The 20,144-nt window shown below is 44.1% G+C and overlaps 1 protein-coding gene across 5 annotated transcripts in view; it reads left to right on the top strand.

The window, feature by feature from the left end:
• Positions 1 to 545: 545 nt before the first annotated feature.
• The window catches only part of SPIN1 (spindlin 1), a 71,487-nt gene continuing 51,888 nt past the window's right edge, over positions 546 to 20,144 (top strand). Inside the window, exon 1 of one of the 5 annotated variants that reach the window (XM_088470054.1) lies at positions 546 to 991. The gene's annotated coding sequence lies outside the window, so the exon portion shown is untranslated. The other 4 variants (XM_088470058.1, XM_088470056.1, XM_088470055.1 and 1 more) reach the window with 4 other exon arrangements.

Here is a 20,144-nt window from a genome sequence, read left to right on the forward strand (position 1 = left end):
TTACCCATCCCAAGAGATTCAATTAGCACGGTTTACCCACAACCTGTGTTAATCCGCAGAGATGGACAATTCCTCGCAGCCTACAGGAGCTGCGAGAAAAGTCAGCGAGAACAGGCACCCGTGGGTAGTTAATACGTGGGAAAATCCATGGATTCTGCAGTTAACACAAAATCAGTGGGTTATCGCACGTAAACCCCTGGTTTACCGCATGAGGAAAATGCTATTTAATTGAATAGCATTTCCCTGCGCAGCAGGTAATACCCACGGGCAATTGAATTTCCCCCACTGATTGCAAGGAACAATAATACCCGTTTAAAAATCACTTTAAAAATGTATATCTATAAAGAAATACCACTAATATCTGCTTCTGAAATTAGAGTGATGCAGGCTGTCATCTCACCTGAATGGTATAAAGGATAATATAATTATTCTTAATTGCAGTAGCCGGGTGATGGTCATTTCATAGTTTGCCTCTCATCAGTCCTATGTGTGTCCTGAATGAGAGACAGAAGAGTCACGCACATGCGCAGTTCAGTCCTGCCGCGGCGAAGCCAGTGCTCCGTGTGCGCCTGCGCGAAGCCCAGTCCTGCACCAACACAGGAGGGAGGGGTCCAGCTCTGGAGGGATCAGTATTTGGCAGGAAGGCGAGGCCTGGTCCTGGCAGCAGAGTGACAGGCAGCAGTATAGTAGCTGCTAGCTCCAAATCTGGCAGCGCTTGGATAGGGAGGGGGTGAGGGAAGAGAACGAGCGCTGGAGTGCCTGAGCGGAGGGCTTGGAAGTTCAGAGGGAGTGAGGCGGGATATGCTCCACCGCAGCACACACTGGTGGTGACGGAGTCTGACAAAGGAGGGAGGAGGAGGAGGATTGGGGTAACTGGCCGCAGGGGAGCACTGTGCCGCAACCATCACCTGGAGGAGGACCGCAGGGCTGAGCTGCTGCCGGGGAGGGGAGGAGGGAAAAGTGGAGGGAAACGCATCCTATCTGCCCCCAGGTAAGCGGCGCTACCCTTTGTTTTCTGTCCCCGCACATACACTTCTGCCACTATCCGCCTGTTGCTCCCAGCTCCGCACACACAGCTCCTAGTCTCCCCTGGCGCGAAGCGACGCCCCCTTGTGTTCCCCTTCAGCCTGTGACGTCACAATGCCTTTAGACTGTATGACGTAAGGCAGCTGTCTATAGTGTTACACCTGGGCTGGGGGTGTCCGCTGTGCCCGGTGCTATGTGTGTGCGCACCGGTCCCTACTAGTTGATGGCAGGAGCAGCGTCCCCGGAGTGTCAGAGACAGCAGGCGGGGGGAGAGCCGGCCACTATGTGTGTGTGTGCGCGTCTTGTCTGTGTCTCAGGCTCCGGGTTCCTTTGTCTGCTGCTGCCTTCCGCCCCCTCCCCCCTCGTCTCTCTCTCAGGCTCAGTCGCTGCTGCTGCAGGTTTGTAAATACTGGACCAACACACACAACATGGCTGACACTCCCGGCGGCTGCTAGGGCTGCCTGCTCCTCCGAGTACTCTACTCCCCTCTAAGTACAGGGAGACGGGGCCCCTGCGCCCCCTACTCTCAGGGTAAGCACCTCGCACACTGACGGCTGTGCTTTATATGGATCTCAGTCAGGCTTCGGCAAGTGTGGAGGAGTGTGATAGCGGCAGGCCCCGGTACCCACCACTCTGCCTGTTACTGCTGTTTGCTTTATAATGTTTGGTATTTGGGGAGGGGAGTGATGCACCAAAAATGTTTGGCATTCAAAACCTACTTCAGATTATTTGTGCCAGCAAGTGGTCCTCCTTATATTGGATACATGTCTCCCATGATCATTTTCTGTGTTTGAGAATTAAGGCAATGAAGACTCTGCTGGTATGTATTCTGTGCAGGGATCATTGTGCTCCAGCTGGAAGCAATTGGATCACATCTCCCATGTCCTGCCCAGGTGTGTGCTGCTGGAGAGATTACTGGTCTTTTAGTGAATCTTTTAAAATCTTGTCTTTGTGATGTATAATATTGCTCAAGGAAAACCAAAATGACTAAAGAATTGCATGTCAATTGAAGGATCTTGCTATGTTTGTGACCTTGCCGCTGCTTTTTCTCATTGCAAGGGCTTCATCACTTCTACTATCCTGAAATTCGTTAACTGATCATTTGCCTGATCTTTCACATGATGAATCATCTTTGCAAAATGAACAATAGCAGTGGTAGTTTTTTAATCTTCAGTGTAGAGGGGTATGTGGTATAATGCGCCAGTAATTGATTGTATGCATTTCAATGAACTTCATAAGTTGTAAAACTTTGGTGCACAACAAACCCGTACAACCATTTCAGTATAAATCACAAGTAATTTGTATTATTTTTTATTATTATTGTTTGTCAGAGTTCTATGACTTTTTATTTTATTGTTCAGTCACTTTTTGTTTTTTTATGTTATTGTTTTGCTTGGATTGCCGAGAGGAATGCTTCAGAAAATGGATAAGTGCAAGGGGCATACCTTGGAATAACATAACTTATTTTTATGTTACTTACCAGTTTTTCACACACAGCATTACTGGTTTGTGTGGATGTTGAATTACACTTGCTACTAACATTTCTAATGTGCCTTTACTATTTTTAGCTGGTAAGTGTGCAGTTATTGCATTATTTTTCATTCAAATGCTCAGCAAAGTAATATATTATGATTTTAAAGATATGTCCCATAAAATGGCTGTTTACTACTTTTACTGCACATGATGTAGAGATTCAAGTCACAGTTTAGATGTGTCAGGTCATAAGATTGATTAGTACCTCTCTACTTTATTGGGCAAACCTAGCTGTCGGATTTTGTTATTGGTTTTGAGTTGTTAAGGACTTGGTGAGGGGTTTAATGATTTAAGTGTTTAACGTGTATTTTTTAGTGTATATAATCCTAAATGGTAATACACAAGTTTTTTTTTTTTTTTTGTTAGGACATCAGAAAGACAACAACAAGCTAACATTCACATGTCATTCTAGCACCATCACACCCAAGACAGGAAAGAGAAACTGCATGGGCTGTGACAGGTGCAGGGTACTAGAATGAACACTAATTCACATGTGAAGTTCATCTTGCAATCAGATTTTTATGCTGGCAGACAAAATTCAATACAATTGTTTTATTTACAGCCATCTCAGTCTGGCACTCACTCAAAGTAGTAGAGTCAACTTTGCCCCGTTGCCTTCTGTGGAGACTTGGGTCCCAAAATGTAAATGAAATGGCGGCATGCAGACTAGAATGAAGAAATGTTACCTTTATTCCAATGTTTCGATGCATCTGCTTTTTCATCAGTCCCTGATGAAAATGTTGTTGGTTTGAATTGCCAGATTTGTTGAAACCAACCAAATTGAGTATTGGTCAAGTGACAATGTGTTATTGGGTTTAAAATGGCTATGCATGTACTGATGCCGACATTCTTTAAAAACAACATCAACCATGTCTATTACTGTTTGTTTTTTGTTAATCCCATTACTGATCTGATTGAATGTGGGCATTTCGAGCCATGTTTGCCTAAATCTATAAAAGTTGAGTTTGATTGTGTGTTTTCTATGGAAAATTCTGATTGGCAGCTTTGTCATTCCTCTCCCAAAATTGACAGGTAGTTAATAACTACAGTTTGCTGAAGCTGTGTTTTTTTTTTTTTTCCCCCTCCTCTTTTTGCGTAGTTTGCTTCTGGCTAAGGAAACGAGGACTCTTTTACTAACGTTGCGTTTGGTTGAAAAACTTGCCCTGAACCACAGTAATTAATCAACATTTAGGTGTTGGTGCAAGTAGAAAAACGAAGACTGATGCTGGTTTTGTTTAAGTTTTGCATCTAAATGCAAGTGTTAATAAAGAAGCTCTAGAACAAAAATCAATTCAAAAGTTAGCATATCTCTAGCTGCTAGCAAATTAATGGTGATATAGCAATTCAATTGTTTTTGGCACCCATTAATTATTGCTTGTCGCTCCCAATTAGACCGGGGTTAGCCGTGTAAAGCTGCTAAAACCATCTAAAGTCCTCACTAGTGTGCCCAAACAGAAGTTTGGGCGCTTAAACCATGGTCTTATCGTACATTTCTGCTCACCTTCTCAGGAGGGTGTGTAAATTTCCTAACACAAAGGGCGGAATTCAATTGATTTCGCGGCCCGCATCTCCCGTCTAAAGTGACAGGAGATCGCGGGCCGCTATTCAATTGTGCCAGCGTTTCACGCTGATCGCACCCAAAGTGGTCGGGTTTAGCCGCGTAAAACTGCTAACCCCGACCAAAGTGCTGGGCGCGATCGTGAAAAGTGCCGTTTGTGCGCCCAAACAGGACACTTTTCGCCGATTTCAGCCCGCACCCCTCTGGAGATGCAAGCTGAAATTGAGCGCTAGAAGCTGATCGCACCCGACAGGAGCAACAATAGAATAGCTCCGTCGGGTGCGATGGGGGGAATAATCAATTGAATTCCGCCCACACACTCTTGTCCATTTCCGTCATCAGCCACTTAACTTACCTGTATGGTTTTGAAGTGTTAGAGGAAACCGGAGTTCATGGACGAAGCCCATGCAAATAATGGAAAACTATAGAAATTGCAAATACTGGTAAACCTTAGAAATTACACCCAGGCAAGGCCTTGGTCTGGAATAACACTCATTACTCCATTGCTGTGAGATGGCAATACTAGCTATTGTGCAAAATCACGTGTTACCGTTATGACATGATTTTGGAAACGCGTTATTAAATTTTGGAAGTAAAAAAAAAAAAAAATGGGGTCCTACCTGACTATTTCTGGGTCCCATCATAATTTATGCTTTAGAGCTCCCCATATGCCTCTGAGACCTCCCCTTACAAATGATGCCACACAGCAGTGCCCGGCCTTTGCACATTAATGCCCTTTACACATTATGCCACACAGCCGTGCCCGGCCTTTACACATTATGCTGCACATTAATGCCCTTTACACATTATGCCACACAGCCGTGCCCGGCCTTTACACATTATGCTGCACATTAATGCCCTTTACACATTATGCCACACAGCAGTGCCCGTTTTTTAAACATTATGCTGCACATTAATGCCCGGTCTTTACACATTATGCCATGCAGTAATAGCCCTTACCAATGATGCCACACAGTCATGCCCGACCTTTAAACATTATGCCGCACATTAATGCCCTTTAGTCCCCCTATGCATAGCCCCCAGTAGTAATTCCCCCCATATGCATTGCCTCCAGTAATCCCCCTATGCATTGCCCCCAGTAGTAATCCCCCCCCCGTCTATGCAGTGCCCCCAGTAGTAATCCCCCCCCCCCCCTCTATGCAGTGCCCCCAGTAGTTTACCCTCTATGCATTGCCCCCAGTATTGGCCCACCTATTTGCCATTAATGACCTGGGCCTAATGCCCAGGTCACTCACACCTTCAATTGGGCATAATGCCCCCTATGTAGCAAGGGCCTTATGCCCACGTATATGCCTATTGCCTGAATTTATCCCACGGGCCTAGTGCCCGACAACCCTGGTGGTCTAGGGAGGGGTTTAGTAACGGTGGCCCAAGGCCGCCTACCCGTACAGTGGAAGAGGCTGCGGGGGGTGGGGGGAGCTTCGTTAGCTCTTTTTCTTTCCACCCCCGCAATCCTCAGCTTCATTCTTCTGCCGCTGGCCCGTCCTGGCCAGCGGCGCCGCCTCTTCCTTTCTTCCTCCTTGATCGCGCCGTCTTCTGGCCTCCTGCTCGGCCACCGGAACTGTTACTGCACCACTCTTCTCTTGTCTTCGGGAGGTCTTCACTCCTCCCCTCCGCCGCCTGTACTGAAGTTTCCCGCTCAGCGGTGTCTAATTCAAGACACAGCTAGTGGGCAGGGCTATGACGCTGCGAGCCACGATTGGCTCATCGCGTCTGCCTCTTATTGGCTGCTGGACCGCGAGCCGAGTTTGGCTCACGGCCAGTGCCAAACAACCGCCGCCGCTTGGCTGCCGGACATACCGCCGACACTGGTGGAAGGGACAAGGCAGTCCCTTCACCAGGTACCTGCCGCGGTGGCATACCCGGCGCTGGGAACAAACACACTGTCCCAGCGCCGGGCACGGATGCTGTACTGATGCTGGGATCAGACACTTGATCCCAGCACGGTTTTCCACAGCAGCAGCCAATGACAGTATCTGACTCTCATTGGCTGCTATAACAGACAGCGCTGTGTCTTTCTCAGGGGGACGCACTGTGCTGCAGCCAGCTGTCAGGGATTGGCCACAGCACAGCGCGTCCCCGGGGACCCGGCTTCTTTAAGAAAGTGAGTCCCCATAGCGCGTATTTGCGAACACTGATATATGGATATATATATATATTATATTATATATAATTATACAGAAGCACAGTGTAATGCAGCATTATTACTTTTGAGGGAATCGGGATTTGAACCGCCGTGCTGACGTCCGGCGGTCAGTCATACTGACACCGGCAGCCCGACGGGTGAAAATCCAGACAGCTCAGGTAATCATACTATCCCTACCCCCTAACATTAACCTCCCCCCATTAGTACCTAACCCCCCCCTCCCCGCACACCAAACCTAACTCCCGGAGGGGTGCCTAACCCTAACCACCCCCTTCCTAGTGCCTAACCTTATCCCCTCTTCCCCTAGCCTAACCCTGTCTCCCTTGGGGGTCCCTAAACCTAACCCCCCCATCCCCGGCTAAGTGTTTACTCACACCTGGCAGAGGACGATTGGTCCGGTGTCCTCTCTGCTTTCCGGCGTCGGGATTAACATAAGCGTCGGTATTTCAACGCCTATGTTAAATCCCTTGCCGGGATTACAGGTTAGTGTTCACTCTAGGTCCGGCGGCAGAAATAGGGCGGGGTGCAGCGCCCTGCTGAAAAAGCCTAGCGGGAACGCAATGGTGTCGGGATTGATGCCATCTCATAACTACATCCCACTTTTGAGCCATATGAATTTTGTGTGATGCTCATTGTAAGGGAAAATGCTCATGCTATCTTAAATTGTCTTGTCAATCAATTTCTGAATGTTAAGAACGTATGAGGTTCAAGTGCCTTTTTGTTATTTCTTTTGCAGCTGTTTTGCACATTATGGGGCTGATTCTGAGTTGGGAGCAAAGCGAAAAAGAGCAAGTAACATGCTAAAACCATGTTGCACTGCAGGTGGGGCCAATTTAAAATGTGCAGAGCGATTTTAGTTTTGGGTTGTTTCCAAACTCCAATCTAAAGTGTGATGTAAAATGAAAGCAATCAAATATTTATCAGTTATGGGCAAAAGCAGCCAGTATCTACACTGCTTACGACTTGGTTTGTTTCACATATTTTATTTATTACCAGTTATTTATATAGCGCACACATATTCCGCAGCGCTTTACAGAGAGAATATTTGGCCATTCATATAAGTCCTTGCCCCAGTGGAGCTTACAATCTATATTCCCTCCCACATGCGCGCACAAACATGGGTTAATTTTTTGTGGGGAACCAATTAACCTACCAGTATATTTTTGGAGTGTGGGAGGAAACCGGAGTACCCGGAGGAAACCCACACAAGCACAGGGAGAATATACAAACTCCACACAGTTAGGGCCATGGTGAGAATTGAACCCTTGACCTCATTGCTGTGAGGCAGTAATGCTAACCATAACACCGTCTGTGCTGCCCACATATAAAGTTACTTGCTTTTTTTGCTTTACTCCCAACTTAGAATCATCCCCTATATGAGTAGGTGGATATGGTGTTTGGACCATTCTTTACTATGAGGCAGCGCTCATACCCATCCCGTTATTTCATGGCTTCTTTCGAATACAAATTCACAGCAATGTTATAAATCCTCTAAGGGCTCTATTCAATTGAACGCAAATTAAATAGTGCCGGGAGGAAGCTCCCGAAGCCATTCAATTCAGCGCGCTGTTAAGGATTTCTTCTCGCATATTTGCGAGCAGAGATTTAATAAAAGCACAGGCACGATACTGTTTTCTGCCCTTAGCGTCGCAGAAACAGCATCGCGCCGGGAAGTTTAGTCAGGTAATGCCCGTTCTTGCGACTAAACACCCTGTTTGAGGGGCGGGAGAACAGGCTTTCTCCAACCTAACAGCGTGCTGAATTGAATGGCTCCGGGAGCTCCCTGCCAGCGCTATTTAATTTGCGTTCAATTGAATAGAGCCCGAAGTGTTCATTTGCTATGACTGATTTAAATGACTAAATAGTCTTGTAAAGTGCTAAATAATATAAAAGTGCAATATAGACTTGTTAATACAGGTTGAGTCTCCCATATCCAAATATTCCGAAATACGGAATATTTTTAGCATGACTGAGATAGTGAAACCTTTGATTTTTGATGGTTCAATGTGCACAAACTTTATTTTTCATAATTTTGTGCCTTAAACAAAGTATAAAATGACCTATAGGCTGTGTGTATAAGGTGTATATGATACATAAATTAATTTCATGTATGTACACAAACTTTGTTTGAGCCACAAAATTATAAAAAAATTACTGTATAAAATTACCTTCAGGCTGTGTGTATAAGGTGTTTATAGAACATAAATGCATTCTGTGTTTTAGATTTGGGTACTTTTCCTAAGACATTTCAATATGGTATGCAAATATTCCACAATACGGAATATTCCGATATCCAAAATACCCCTGGTCCCAAGCATTTTGAATATGGGAGACTCAACCTGTAGGACTAGAACACATGGAATAAAATATTGATAATATGGCATTAAATTAACTTCCTGTCAGCTGATATTGTATGTTTATTTTACTGACATTTAATTTAAATGTGCAGCTGTATAACCATGCATTTCATTGAAATTGAGTCTGGTCCATAGAAATCTATGTAATTCCTGTGCCTCAATGTGCTGTGGTGATAAATGAAAGAGAACCCTAGACCGTTCAACTGTCTTCAGCACAAACACTGGGCCTAGGGCCTGATTCAGAGCCGGACGCTCTGACCCAGGGCCCTCCTACATGAAAATGGAGCGGCCTCCTGCCGCCAAAAAGATGGTCGCGATGGTCTTGACCATCGCGACCATCGGACTTGCGACGGAGACCCTGCGGTAGGGTCTCCCTGCCACAAGCCCTAGAGTGATTTTGGCTCTATCAGAGCCCAAATCACTCCCACTGACAACACTAGTGATGTCAGTGGGGCCGGCTTCAGACGGTAGGCGTTCCCATGGAAACGCCTCCGTCTGGCCGGCACGCCCACCAAAGGGGGCGTGCTGTCAATCAACATCGACAGCACGCCCCCTTTGGTGCGAGACCCGGAGCGATGGAAAGCCCGTCGCTCCCCAGGTCTCGCGCATGTGCACGACAGAGCTCCCTCCGTTGTGCGCATGCGCAGTGGGGAACATCGACCCACTTGCGAGCGTACTGCCGCTCGCGAGTGGGTCTGAATGACCCCCATAATTCAGACCCGCTTGCAAGCGGGTCAATGTTGGCCAAGTGCGCATGCGCACGAGGGAGCCGGCTCCGGCATGCGCGAGACCCGGATAGTGACGGCTAAGCCGTCGCTATGGGTCTCGCTACAAAGGGGGTGTGCTGTCGATGGTGGGTGACAGCACACCCCTTTTGGCATGGCTGCCCAGACGGAGGCGTTCCCATGGGAACGCCTACCATCTGGGGCCGGCCCCACTGACATCACTAGTGATGTCAGTGGGAGTGCTCTCGGCTCTGATGGAGCCGAAAGCACTCCAGGGCTTGCGGCAACGAGACCCTACCACAAGGGTCTCGTCGCAAGCCCGATGGTCGCGATGGTCTTGACCATCGCGACCATCTTTTTGGCCGCTCGCTATAGCTGTGGGTGGTCACCCGCAGCTGTGCATAATTCAGAGGGACGTCCCTGATTCAGAGCAAGCGCTCTGTCAGAGCGTCCGGCTCTGAATCAGGGCCACTGTTCTGGCTGTGATAGCTATTGTGAAACAATCACTTAGAAGACATAACCTTAAACTTTGCTCACACCATAGTCTGGTGTACATTCTATCGCAACGGAGCCTGTTTTTAAGTGTTTTCCACCTCCCAGATGTTAAGCTTTAGGGCTTAGCTATATGGACTATTTATGTTTTTGTCTGTTTCCCTAGACTAAGGGTATCTAATGATACATTTATTTATATTTTTTCATGTTTACCAATGGTGGATCCGATGGCAGGATTTACTCGTGTATGTATTTGTTGGCCCAAGTACATTACAATCTACTTCTAGATTTTAATTTTAAATGATTTGGTTTTGTGAATAGTATGATGGGAATTAATGTCTGCAACAAAATGCTAAAATATTTTCGTAGTATAGAATGGGGACATCAGTCTCCATGATCTTTCTACATATAGAAATTCTGTTATGAGCAGATATTGAGAGATTATTTTTTTTTTTTATAAAAAATACTTTTTCTTTTTAAAGGATTTTGGAAGAGGCAGGAAAGTTTGTCATATGACAAAAATAATTTTATACCTATAGCTGGTAATCGGTTTTAGCTTGTTATGGTTGTTCTTTTTACTATTTATGGGAAAAAAAGTAAAATGGGGAATTCAATTGTTTGCGTTGGCGGCTGTCAGTATTGGGCGTCTGACAGAGCAACTCGGTTGTTGCTCCATTCATGCGCGATAGGCACGATATTTCTGCTACGCCTTCCTGAGGTGGAGAGCAGAAGTGTGCGATAAGTCCATGGTTTGGGCGCCCTAACCAGGACTTTAGACGTGTGTGTGTGTGTGTGTGTGTGTGTGTGTATATATAGCCATTTTACGCGGCTAAACCCAATCTAATTGGGTTTAATTATTAAATCTAATCGGGTTTAATTAAAACAACTGAATTGCTACATTAGGCGCTCATTAATTACCGCTGCTAAAAGAAAGAAAAATGTAATCACCCCCAAAGTGAGTAGTGTATGGGCTCCATTTGCATTTAATATTTTTATCATAGTTTATTTAGGAGTTCAGCGATAGCACCCCTTTAAAGATAAGTGAGATACAGAGGATTAGTGGAATCCTATATTTCTGTGGAGGTGCATGGTTTTTGTGACATGTTAATTCCGTAATCTAGTTTTTTTTTGTCTTGTCCGTGGAAATACGCAGGCAAGTTTACGTGTAGCTGAGATGGAGATTTGATCTTGGATCTGCAGTAAGTCTCATAATGCCATTGTTATGTAGTCAGCACACATCACTACTACGCCTCCCACTCTGCAACCACAAAATCTGTGTTGTTTTTTTTTGTCTGTACTTGGCCAATGTCTACATACAGGCTAATGCTTTTACAGAAGAACAAGCAAACTATTTATTTCTATTGCGCTTCTTACCATTGGCATTTCAGATGTCATGTAGCTGATTCTAAAAACAAATGTTGTTACACCTGGAAGCAGGAAATTTAGAAATCTGGTTATTTTTCCTTCAGCGATCCTTTCCTAGTTTTATAGTTTCCATGCTTGGGTAGTCATGTGTTGCAATAACATTATATATACAAGAAAATTCCAATGAACGCTCTCACTTATTTGGACATAACATGCTCCTTTTATTCCATGAACAAGTTTAGTTTATGAACTGCACACATTCAATTTCTACAGATCAGAAAGGTAGACTAAAGGGGCCTATCCAGTAGCAGATAAATTGAACTACTGAACGATATATCGTTCAGTCGTTCAATTTATCTGCTATGGATAGGCCCTGAAAGGTGACGGATGCGCACTCCTGCGGCCGATAAATTGAATCTTTCATCTCTCCAACATGTTGGCCAATTATCGCATATCGCTGCCAGATATTATATCTAGCAGTTTATATGCGGTAAATGACAAAAGATATTAGCAGCAGCTACAGAGCACTGCAGAGAAAAAAATCCACTCTCTGAATGATGTCATGCAATATCGTTCATCATTCCTCGTTTGCCAAAATCTGTCATGTACGTGACAGATATCTTTCAGCACAGCCACCGGAATTTTCAATAGATATCTTTTGTCTTTCATCTTTCAGAAAAACATCTACTAATGGATAGGCCCCTTGAAGCTCGCAATCATTAAATTTCCTCTGCCCAGGAGAGCTAATTTGAAAACAGCATGTGCTGTGTGTAGATACCCAACTCCTGACAAGTCAGGGTATCTAACAGTATTATGCTTTCTCCTATGTGGCCAGCTGCCTTTGTTAAGCTGCCCATCCATTACACGATGTGGGGACGACTGCACGATTACGACACCGCTATTCAATTCTGCGCGCTGTTAGGTTGGGAATGCCCGTTCTCCTGCCCCTCGCTCCTTAAACAGGGTGTTTAGTCGCGAGAACGGGCATTCTCCGACTAAACTTTTGGGCGCGATGCTGTTTCCGTCGCAATAAGGGCAAAAAACAGCATAGCGCCTGTACTTTTGTTGGATTTCTGCTTGCATCGCAGGAGGGATGCAAGAAGAAATCCTTAGTCGGGCTTAGCAGCGCGCTGAATTAAATAGCTCCGGGAGCTCATTCCCGGCGCTATTGAAATTTGCGTTGAATTGAATAGAGCCCTTTGGTATGAGACCCATTTCTGTGAAAATTACCCCTGATCCTTTAATGGCTGGATAATTTTGATTTATGTATCTGTTATATGACATGGCTTATTGTTTTTATCCTTTGTTGTTCTCTTTTTATGTCTTCATTAGACAATGATTACTATTATATTCAAATATATATTTCACTCTTTAATATTTGTATTCTAAATTTTGTTTACTGAACTATATTTACCATGTAACCATTTATTTGCTTTTGTGTTCCATGTTTTGTACATAGTTTTGTAACATGTTTTCATAAAAATAAATATTTAAGAGAAGTACTTGTATTAAAGTATTAGACCTCCATCATTCAGCTTATTTATATTATATGGTGACCATGCTTTGTGGATTAAGTAAAACATGTAGTATATTTTATTTTCTTGTATAATTATTTAGAATTAAGATTATGTGGATATAAACAGAACAATTTGCCTTCTGCTTCTCTGTTTTGCTTTGGAGTTGGTCTTCAAATTACTGTATATGGTAATTGCTCCATGAGGGCCTTTGACATAGCCCAATCTCTTTAGCTGGCACCAGGATTTTGTGTCAACTCCCAGTGCTTGAGACAAAGGATGCCATGTAAATATGCTGCTCACTTGACAGAGATGTATGGAGCCTCGGAGAGAGAGGAAGTGGAGAAGTTGCCCCTGTTAGTGTAAAGTGACTGTATATTCAGTGCAGGGTCCTGTGATGTATAGCATATTTGCCATTTTTCCTTTTACTATTAAAACCATGTTTTGGATTTAGTTGAATTTCAGTAATTCTTTTACAGTATAGTTTTCAGCCTTGTTTGTAATGATGCCCCTAATTCTCTGTTATTACGCATGCTGTGTGTCTTTATAATGACTTGCATGGTAATAATTGCTTTACTCTTTCAATCCTCTATGGCAGAGCTTAGAGCGCTTTAGCTGTCTTCTAGATAAGACAGGTAGTTAAAAACACCCTTTTGGATTCTATCTAATGAATCTCCTCTTCCCTTGTCTTAACCGGTCTCTCTAGGCAGGTAGGTAGTGTTATTTTCTGCTGTATTAGTGCTTCTATTTTTTTCCCTGTGGTCCTGGTGCCTCTGGACTCCCTAACCCAGTGTTGGCTAAACTTGACACTCCAGCTGTTGTGGAACTATATATCCCAGCATGCCCTGCCACAGTTTTAGCATGCCCTAATAGCAAAACTGTAGCAGTGCATGCTGGGTTATGTAGTTCCATAACAGCTGGAGTGTCAAGGTTAGCCAACACTGCCCTAACCTGATCAAACCAGCTTACTAACCACTGCCACCGCATCCATGGTTCCAGATAGCCCGCGAGATGGTTCATGAGTAATTGTCACCTCTTCAAGAAGGGTTGGTTTTGAACCTCACTGGTGCTCTTGTCAGTCAATGTCTCCTCAAACCTTATTATTGTCCAATAGAATAAATTACAAAGCTACATGCCAACAAGTTACATTTTTTCAAAGCGGCTGATTTGAACTTTTTATTGGTACCAGACAATCGGGTAAACATTATAGAAAAGAGCAAACATTTCAGGGCACAAAAACGGCTTTTCCTCAGTGCATTATGACGACATATTGCATTGAGGAAGGGGTGTTTGCTCTCTCTCTATAATGTTTACCTGATTGTCTGGTTGCACTAATAAGCTCAAATCGGCTGCTTTTTAGAAAAATTTAATTTGTTGGTCTGTAGCCTTGGTCCTTTATTGTATTGGAAGTGTTGCCTCTACCACTTATTGCTCAAAGTTCATGTCTTTCACCCAAATATAAAGCAGCACGTCTACGTTTCATGACATGGATATTGAATGGGAACATCTCAGAGTTAGTGTGTCAGTGCCTGTAATTAATACATTCATGCAGATAACTTAAGATTACCTTTCAATAGTATATTGATTTTTGAGCTATGTAGTTCATAGTGTAAATTCAACTGAAATACCTAACTATTCTATGTTTCATTTCCTACAGCATGGGTGGAATTCAATGGTTTTTTTATTTTGGTGCACCCATCGGAGCGATTAAATTGGTGCTCCGATTGGGCGTTCAGATTTCTTCTCTCACCCTCCTGAGGTGATGAACAGAAATCTGCAAAAGTCTGGCTTTACGCTGTGTCCCCCCCCCCCCCCCTGTTGAATCTTTCTTTATCCACACTCAAGGAACAGGTATCATCATTGAGTGCTTTCTTACAAAGTAGACTTCAAAAGAATTGAACATTCATTTCTTGAAAGCAGTGAGAGTTGCTGGACCTTCGTTTGGTATACAAGGCACAAATAGGAGCACAGTTTAAACCAGTGCTTTCATTTTCTGAGATGGATGACACTGAAAGTAGCTTTCCTACCAGCAATTACTTCTGCCAGGCCTAGAGCAGAGGTTCCCAAACGCGGTCCTCAAGGCTCCCCAACAGTTCAGGTTTTAGAGATATCCATGGTTGAGCACAGGTGGTTACATCAAATTGACTGAGGTACTAATTAAGTCACCTGTGGTCAACCATGGTTATCTCTAAAACCTGAGCTGTTGGGGAGCCTTGAGTACCGCGTTTGGGAACCTCTGGCCTAGAGAAATGTGGGCACAAACTTTTTATGCTCTGAAATTTAATACTACTTTCTTGCCTTATGCTGTATACACACGGGACGATTGATCTGGCCGAAATGAACGATAACAATATCGTTCAATGATAAATCGTTCATATAGTTAAGTTTTATGCAGTGAACGATCCACCAATGATGCGCGTTCCCGCATGAACGATAACGACATCTATGGTCGACCGTACATGCAGTGCAACTTGGGTGATTTTGTCAAGATTTCCCTGTAAAGCCATGACTTCACTGAAATATCTATCAGTGTGTACACCCAAAATCGTTTGCCCTGCACTAAAGAAAGTTGGAAGGAAATCTATCGGCAATATCTTTGGTTGTGCAGGTTGTACCGTGTGTATGCAGCATAACATTGTTACTACATGTTACATTAACCAGGAAATTGCTACTATCCTTTTACTTGTAGCCAGTGTATGAAAACATGAAGAAACTGCATTCTGAAGTTCTTGTGACAATCACTTTGGGCTCGATTCTATTTTGCGCGAGGTGAATAGCGCCGGGAATAGCTCCCGGAGCTATTCAATACACCACGAGGCTAAGCCCGACTAAGGCTTTCTTCTTGCCCCCCTCCGGGGAAAAGTCCATGCGCGAGGCTGTTTTCTGCCCTTCACGCCTTGAAAACAGCATCGTGCCGGGAAGTTAGGTCGTGGCATGGCCGTTCTCGCGCCTTAAACATGGTGTTTAGTCTCGAGAACGGGCATTCTCCAACTAAACACTGCGCAGAATTGAATAGCTCCAGGAGCTATCTCCCAGCGCTATTTACATCACAGGCAATTGAACCAAGCCCACTGTATATTTATCTTAGACAGAAAATCTTAGGCATACAGAACAGTTGTTTGTGATTCTGACAAGCTTAAGCTACTTTTAATCAAGCTGTTTCCAGGTAGAAAGTAATTACACAGTCATAGAAGGAAATGGATGTAAAGTACTGGATGTACTAAAAGCCCACATTACTCGAGCTGTGGCAACTTCTTGGGCAAAAAAAAGGCAACATCGCTATGCAAATGCAACAGGCTGGACTTCTGTCTTTACATTTTCTGTTCCTTATCAAATTGATATATTATCCTCAACTGACTTTTAGGGGGTGTTTCAATTCAGCATCACTTAATGGAGTTCCCGGAGCATTTCAATTAACAGCCCTGTTAAGTCTGACTAAAACCACTTAAGTCGGAGAATCCTGGGTGTTTTGCCACGCTTACCGGTATTCTCCAACTAAAGTGGCGCGCTAAGCTGGAAAACGGAATCGCAGCCGGCACTTAAGTCTGATTTCTGCTGGCACCTCAAGTGCAAGAAGAAATCCTGGAGTCGGTCTCAATTGAACAGCTCCAGGAACTTCTTCCCGGGGCTATTCAACATCACACTGAATTGAATCGTCCCCTCAGTATGAGAGCGATATTCTCCACACAGCTAATTGAATAAATGTTTACTGCAGCATATTTGTCTTTTTATAGCTCTCCCTATTGTATTGCTTCGGTACAGCCATTTTTGTCTGAAGCCATGAAGTATTTACTGAGAAAACCGCAGATTAAACTAACCAATAATTCCTTTTTTTTTTTTTTTCGAAACACTCCTTGATGGTCAAGATTTCCCGCCTATGTTTCAGATTTTATGTTATTCAATACAGCTTGAAAAGCCACTCGAACACACAACAAGGATGAGTTCCATTGTTTAGCAACCAAAGGGGGAGTTTTTAATTACCTCTGTCTACCTTACAGTATCTAGAAGCAAGCACTGTAACTTCTGAAGTATTTAGAAAAAAATCAGTGAGTATATTGTGCGGTTATCGGCATGTTACAAATTCAAATTGTATCCTTTTAATGCTTAACATTGCTTTCCTCACAATGACCCCCGATAATGTCCTCTTCATTAAGTTGTTAATAGTGCTTGAGTCTGTTCTGATTAATTTTAATATGTGACACTTGTATATCTGTGTGCGACTTGAAGTCTCTCAATCGGCATGCAAAGTGCTACAATGCAACTGCCGCAGGTTTTTTTCACGCCAAGTTCCGTTTTCAGTCTCTGTTGCACACTGATATACAAGTGTCACGTATTAAATTAATCAGGCCAGTCTTCTGGTATGTCCTAGTTGCATTGCATTGACGCATTTTTGGCAAATAATTATGCCCGACACTAGCAGAGTTGCATGTGACCTGGCAGATTACTCACGCCAGGCATATCTCACTGCATGGAGTATTGAGGCTAGATGAGAGAGGACAAATCTGTATATGCTCTAGTTATATTTTTAAAATTGGTCAGAATCACCACAGTCACCTTTTTAGATCAGTTTAAACTGGTAATTCTTGCTTGGTGTTCAGTATTCTAACTGATTCAGTGTGTATCCTGATGTCTACTGCAATCTAGTGAAGATCTCCCCAATACATGCTTTTTTATACAGACAGTATGATGTTGGAACGTCATTGCCAGCTAAATAATATTCATGATTAACCTATGGAATTCTGGTGTGTGTGTGTGTGTGTGTTATATCTATCTTTTCTTTTTTTTCTGTGCTCGCCTAACTGTTTTCTCTATGTGCAATGACAGCTGGATCTTTGCAGTACCCTTTTTCAGAAATGTACATAGTTTTCAGTCTGCCACCTGCTAATTAATTTACCTTTTTAAAAACCCTCTTGTAAACCGCTTGCATTACACACCTTGTTGACATTTATTGCTGAGGGGAGATACTCCCTCATCACTTTTCCCTGGATAATATTTTATTTTCTTATGGTATACAGAGAAAAATATACCTATTTCTATTTGCAGTGGATGCTAGTTTTTAGATTTATTTTTGTTGAACCTTTATGTGATGATGGCTATTTTATTTTGAGTCAATATCTCTGTGTTGATTTTTAAGTGTTTGTAACTTTTGTTTTACGGATTGTTTTAAGTAATACTACTTTTTTTTTTATAGTCACTAATTTTACATCTTAAACAAAAAATAAATTTGTGTGTATATATTGGTAGTAGAGCTTGTAGGTTGTTTTTATTTGTTACTCTCTCCTGCCTTTTTGTGTAACATTAAGAGAGGTTTCAATTGTTTTCGCCGCCCACAGCGGTATTGTGTGTTTTACTGTAGCTATTCAATTGTTTCGGCCAATGGGCGCGATAGCATGATTTTTGCTTGCACCTTCCAAGCAGAAATCTGTGAAAAGTCCTGGTTTTGGGCGCCCAAAGTGCTGTTCGGGTGCGCTAACCGTGACTTTAGACAGAATTAAGCCAATTTGCGCGACTAAGCCCGGCCTACTTGGGCGCAACATGCATGGGGGAAAGAAATTGAAAATCTCCATGTCGGAGCATGCTATCGGGCATGCAAAAACAATTGGATTCCCCCCTTAGTCATAGGGCACCGGACTTTTTGAACATTTCTTCTCCGATGGCAGAAATGTCAGGCACCGGCGGCTCTCGTGCCCAAGCAAAACAACAATTATTAGTTCAGGCGCCCATCACTGACAGCCGCCAGCACAAACAATTGAATTGGCTCTATAAGTGTGATTGTACTTATTGGTGTTCAGGCTATCGAATTAAACTGGTCTTTAAGGCTTTTACCTACTCACAGGGTTTTCTGGGGTTAGCAAGTCCACAACAACAGAAGGTGAGACTCGGGGCCTGATTCATTAAGGATCGCTATTGCAATCGCAGCTCCTTAATCACAGCAGGTCTGCTGCAAAAATGTGCTAATGACTGCTATCACAATGCCATCACACTGCCAGCATAGAGACACCCATTGCCTCCCACTACCGCTATCTCACATCTGTAATACCTTGCAAACCTCCATAAACATCAGTAACATTGAGTACCATCGGCCCCTCACACAGAATTACAGCAACCCTGACCTTATTTAGAAATTGCTAACCTCGTTGCACGCAGTGAGTACTCAAGCTGTGTTTGCAATAGCAATGGCTAATTTATGCATGCCCATGCAACGGCGTTCAAACGGTCAGGCAAGCCTGCGTTTCTCCAACCACTCCCAAATGCTCACTGCAATCACTCTGCTTTGGCTCTGCGTGGTCTGCTTAATTGCAGTGCGATCGCAGTTGCGATCCTTCATGAATCGGGCCCTCCATTCGGACACCATCGCAAAATAGTCCCAAATATGTAGGTTTGTTATAATATACCTTTTAATCCAGGACACCTATGATTTACACAGTTTCTGTGGCTGATTAAAACCAGGTGAAATCCAGGCTTGAGTTTAGCCAGCCACAGAACCTTTTAGTGTAGGCACATCAATCATCTGCAAACATGCTGAATCTGATGTCATCGTCAGGTTGTCCAGCATTTGCCCGATGATAGATGTCTAAATGACCAGCAGGAGCACACATCGCTGGTCGTTTGAGACATTTTTCTTATCGATTTGCAAACTATTTATGAATGATTGAACGTTACCGTTCAATTGCTCAATTTAATAGTCTAGTGGATGGGCACCTTAAGCATCCTAAAGGATGCCTGTGCTGCTGCTCCCTCTACCCTCCCCCACGCCGCAACACCAGTAACCGGACTGGTGATTTTGGCGGGCACCAACGGAGATTGGCTAGTGGTGATGCGGGGACTGTTGCCGGAAGCATGGGGACGCAGGTAAGGTGGTTCCCCGCTCGTGGGGAGCCACGTGGAAGTCCGTACCTTTGGCGGTTGGAGACCAACCGGAGGTTGCTGTAGTGGTGCGACCGGTTCATCCGCTCCCCCACTAGACCACCGGGGCAAGTGAGTCTGGTGCTGGGGACAGTGCCAGTGGCCATGTTTATAAAGCCAGCGCACCTGGGGGGGTTAATACAGCATTGGGGAGGTAGGCTCTCCCTGGCAGTTCCTCCCCCATCCCAGATGCCGATCCAACTGAGGTTTTCTCGCGTCTGGGTTGCTCCTCCTACCCTCCTTTTGTATATGAGATGCCCAGCGACCACTATCAGTGCTCTGCTAAAGCTGCTGGTCTCAGGAGGTTTTGGTCTAGTCTCCCTGTATACCTCTCTCCAGAGGCCAGGTTCTACAGCGCTCAAATTCTACCAAACCTTGTGTTTTGAGCAGTTGATTGCAAGCGGACGATATCACTTTGTTGGTCCGCCCAGCATGTAGATTCAGACGCATCATCGAAGGAGTCAGATGATGCGCTGGCTTCTTCTACAGGGTCTATCTCAG

This window comes from Taudactylus pleione, unplaced genomic scaffold (assembly GCF_031769625.1).
Source record: "Taudactylus pleione unplaced genomic scaffold, aTauple2 ptg000095l, whole genome shotgun sequence".
NCBI lineage: Eukaryota > Metazoa > Chordata > Amphibia > Anura > Myobatrachidae > Taudactylus > Taudactylus pleione.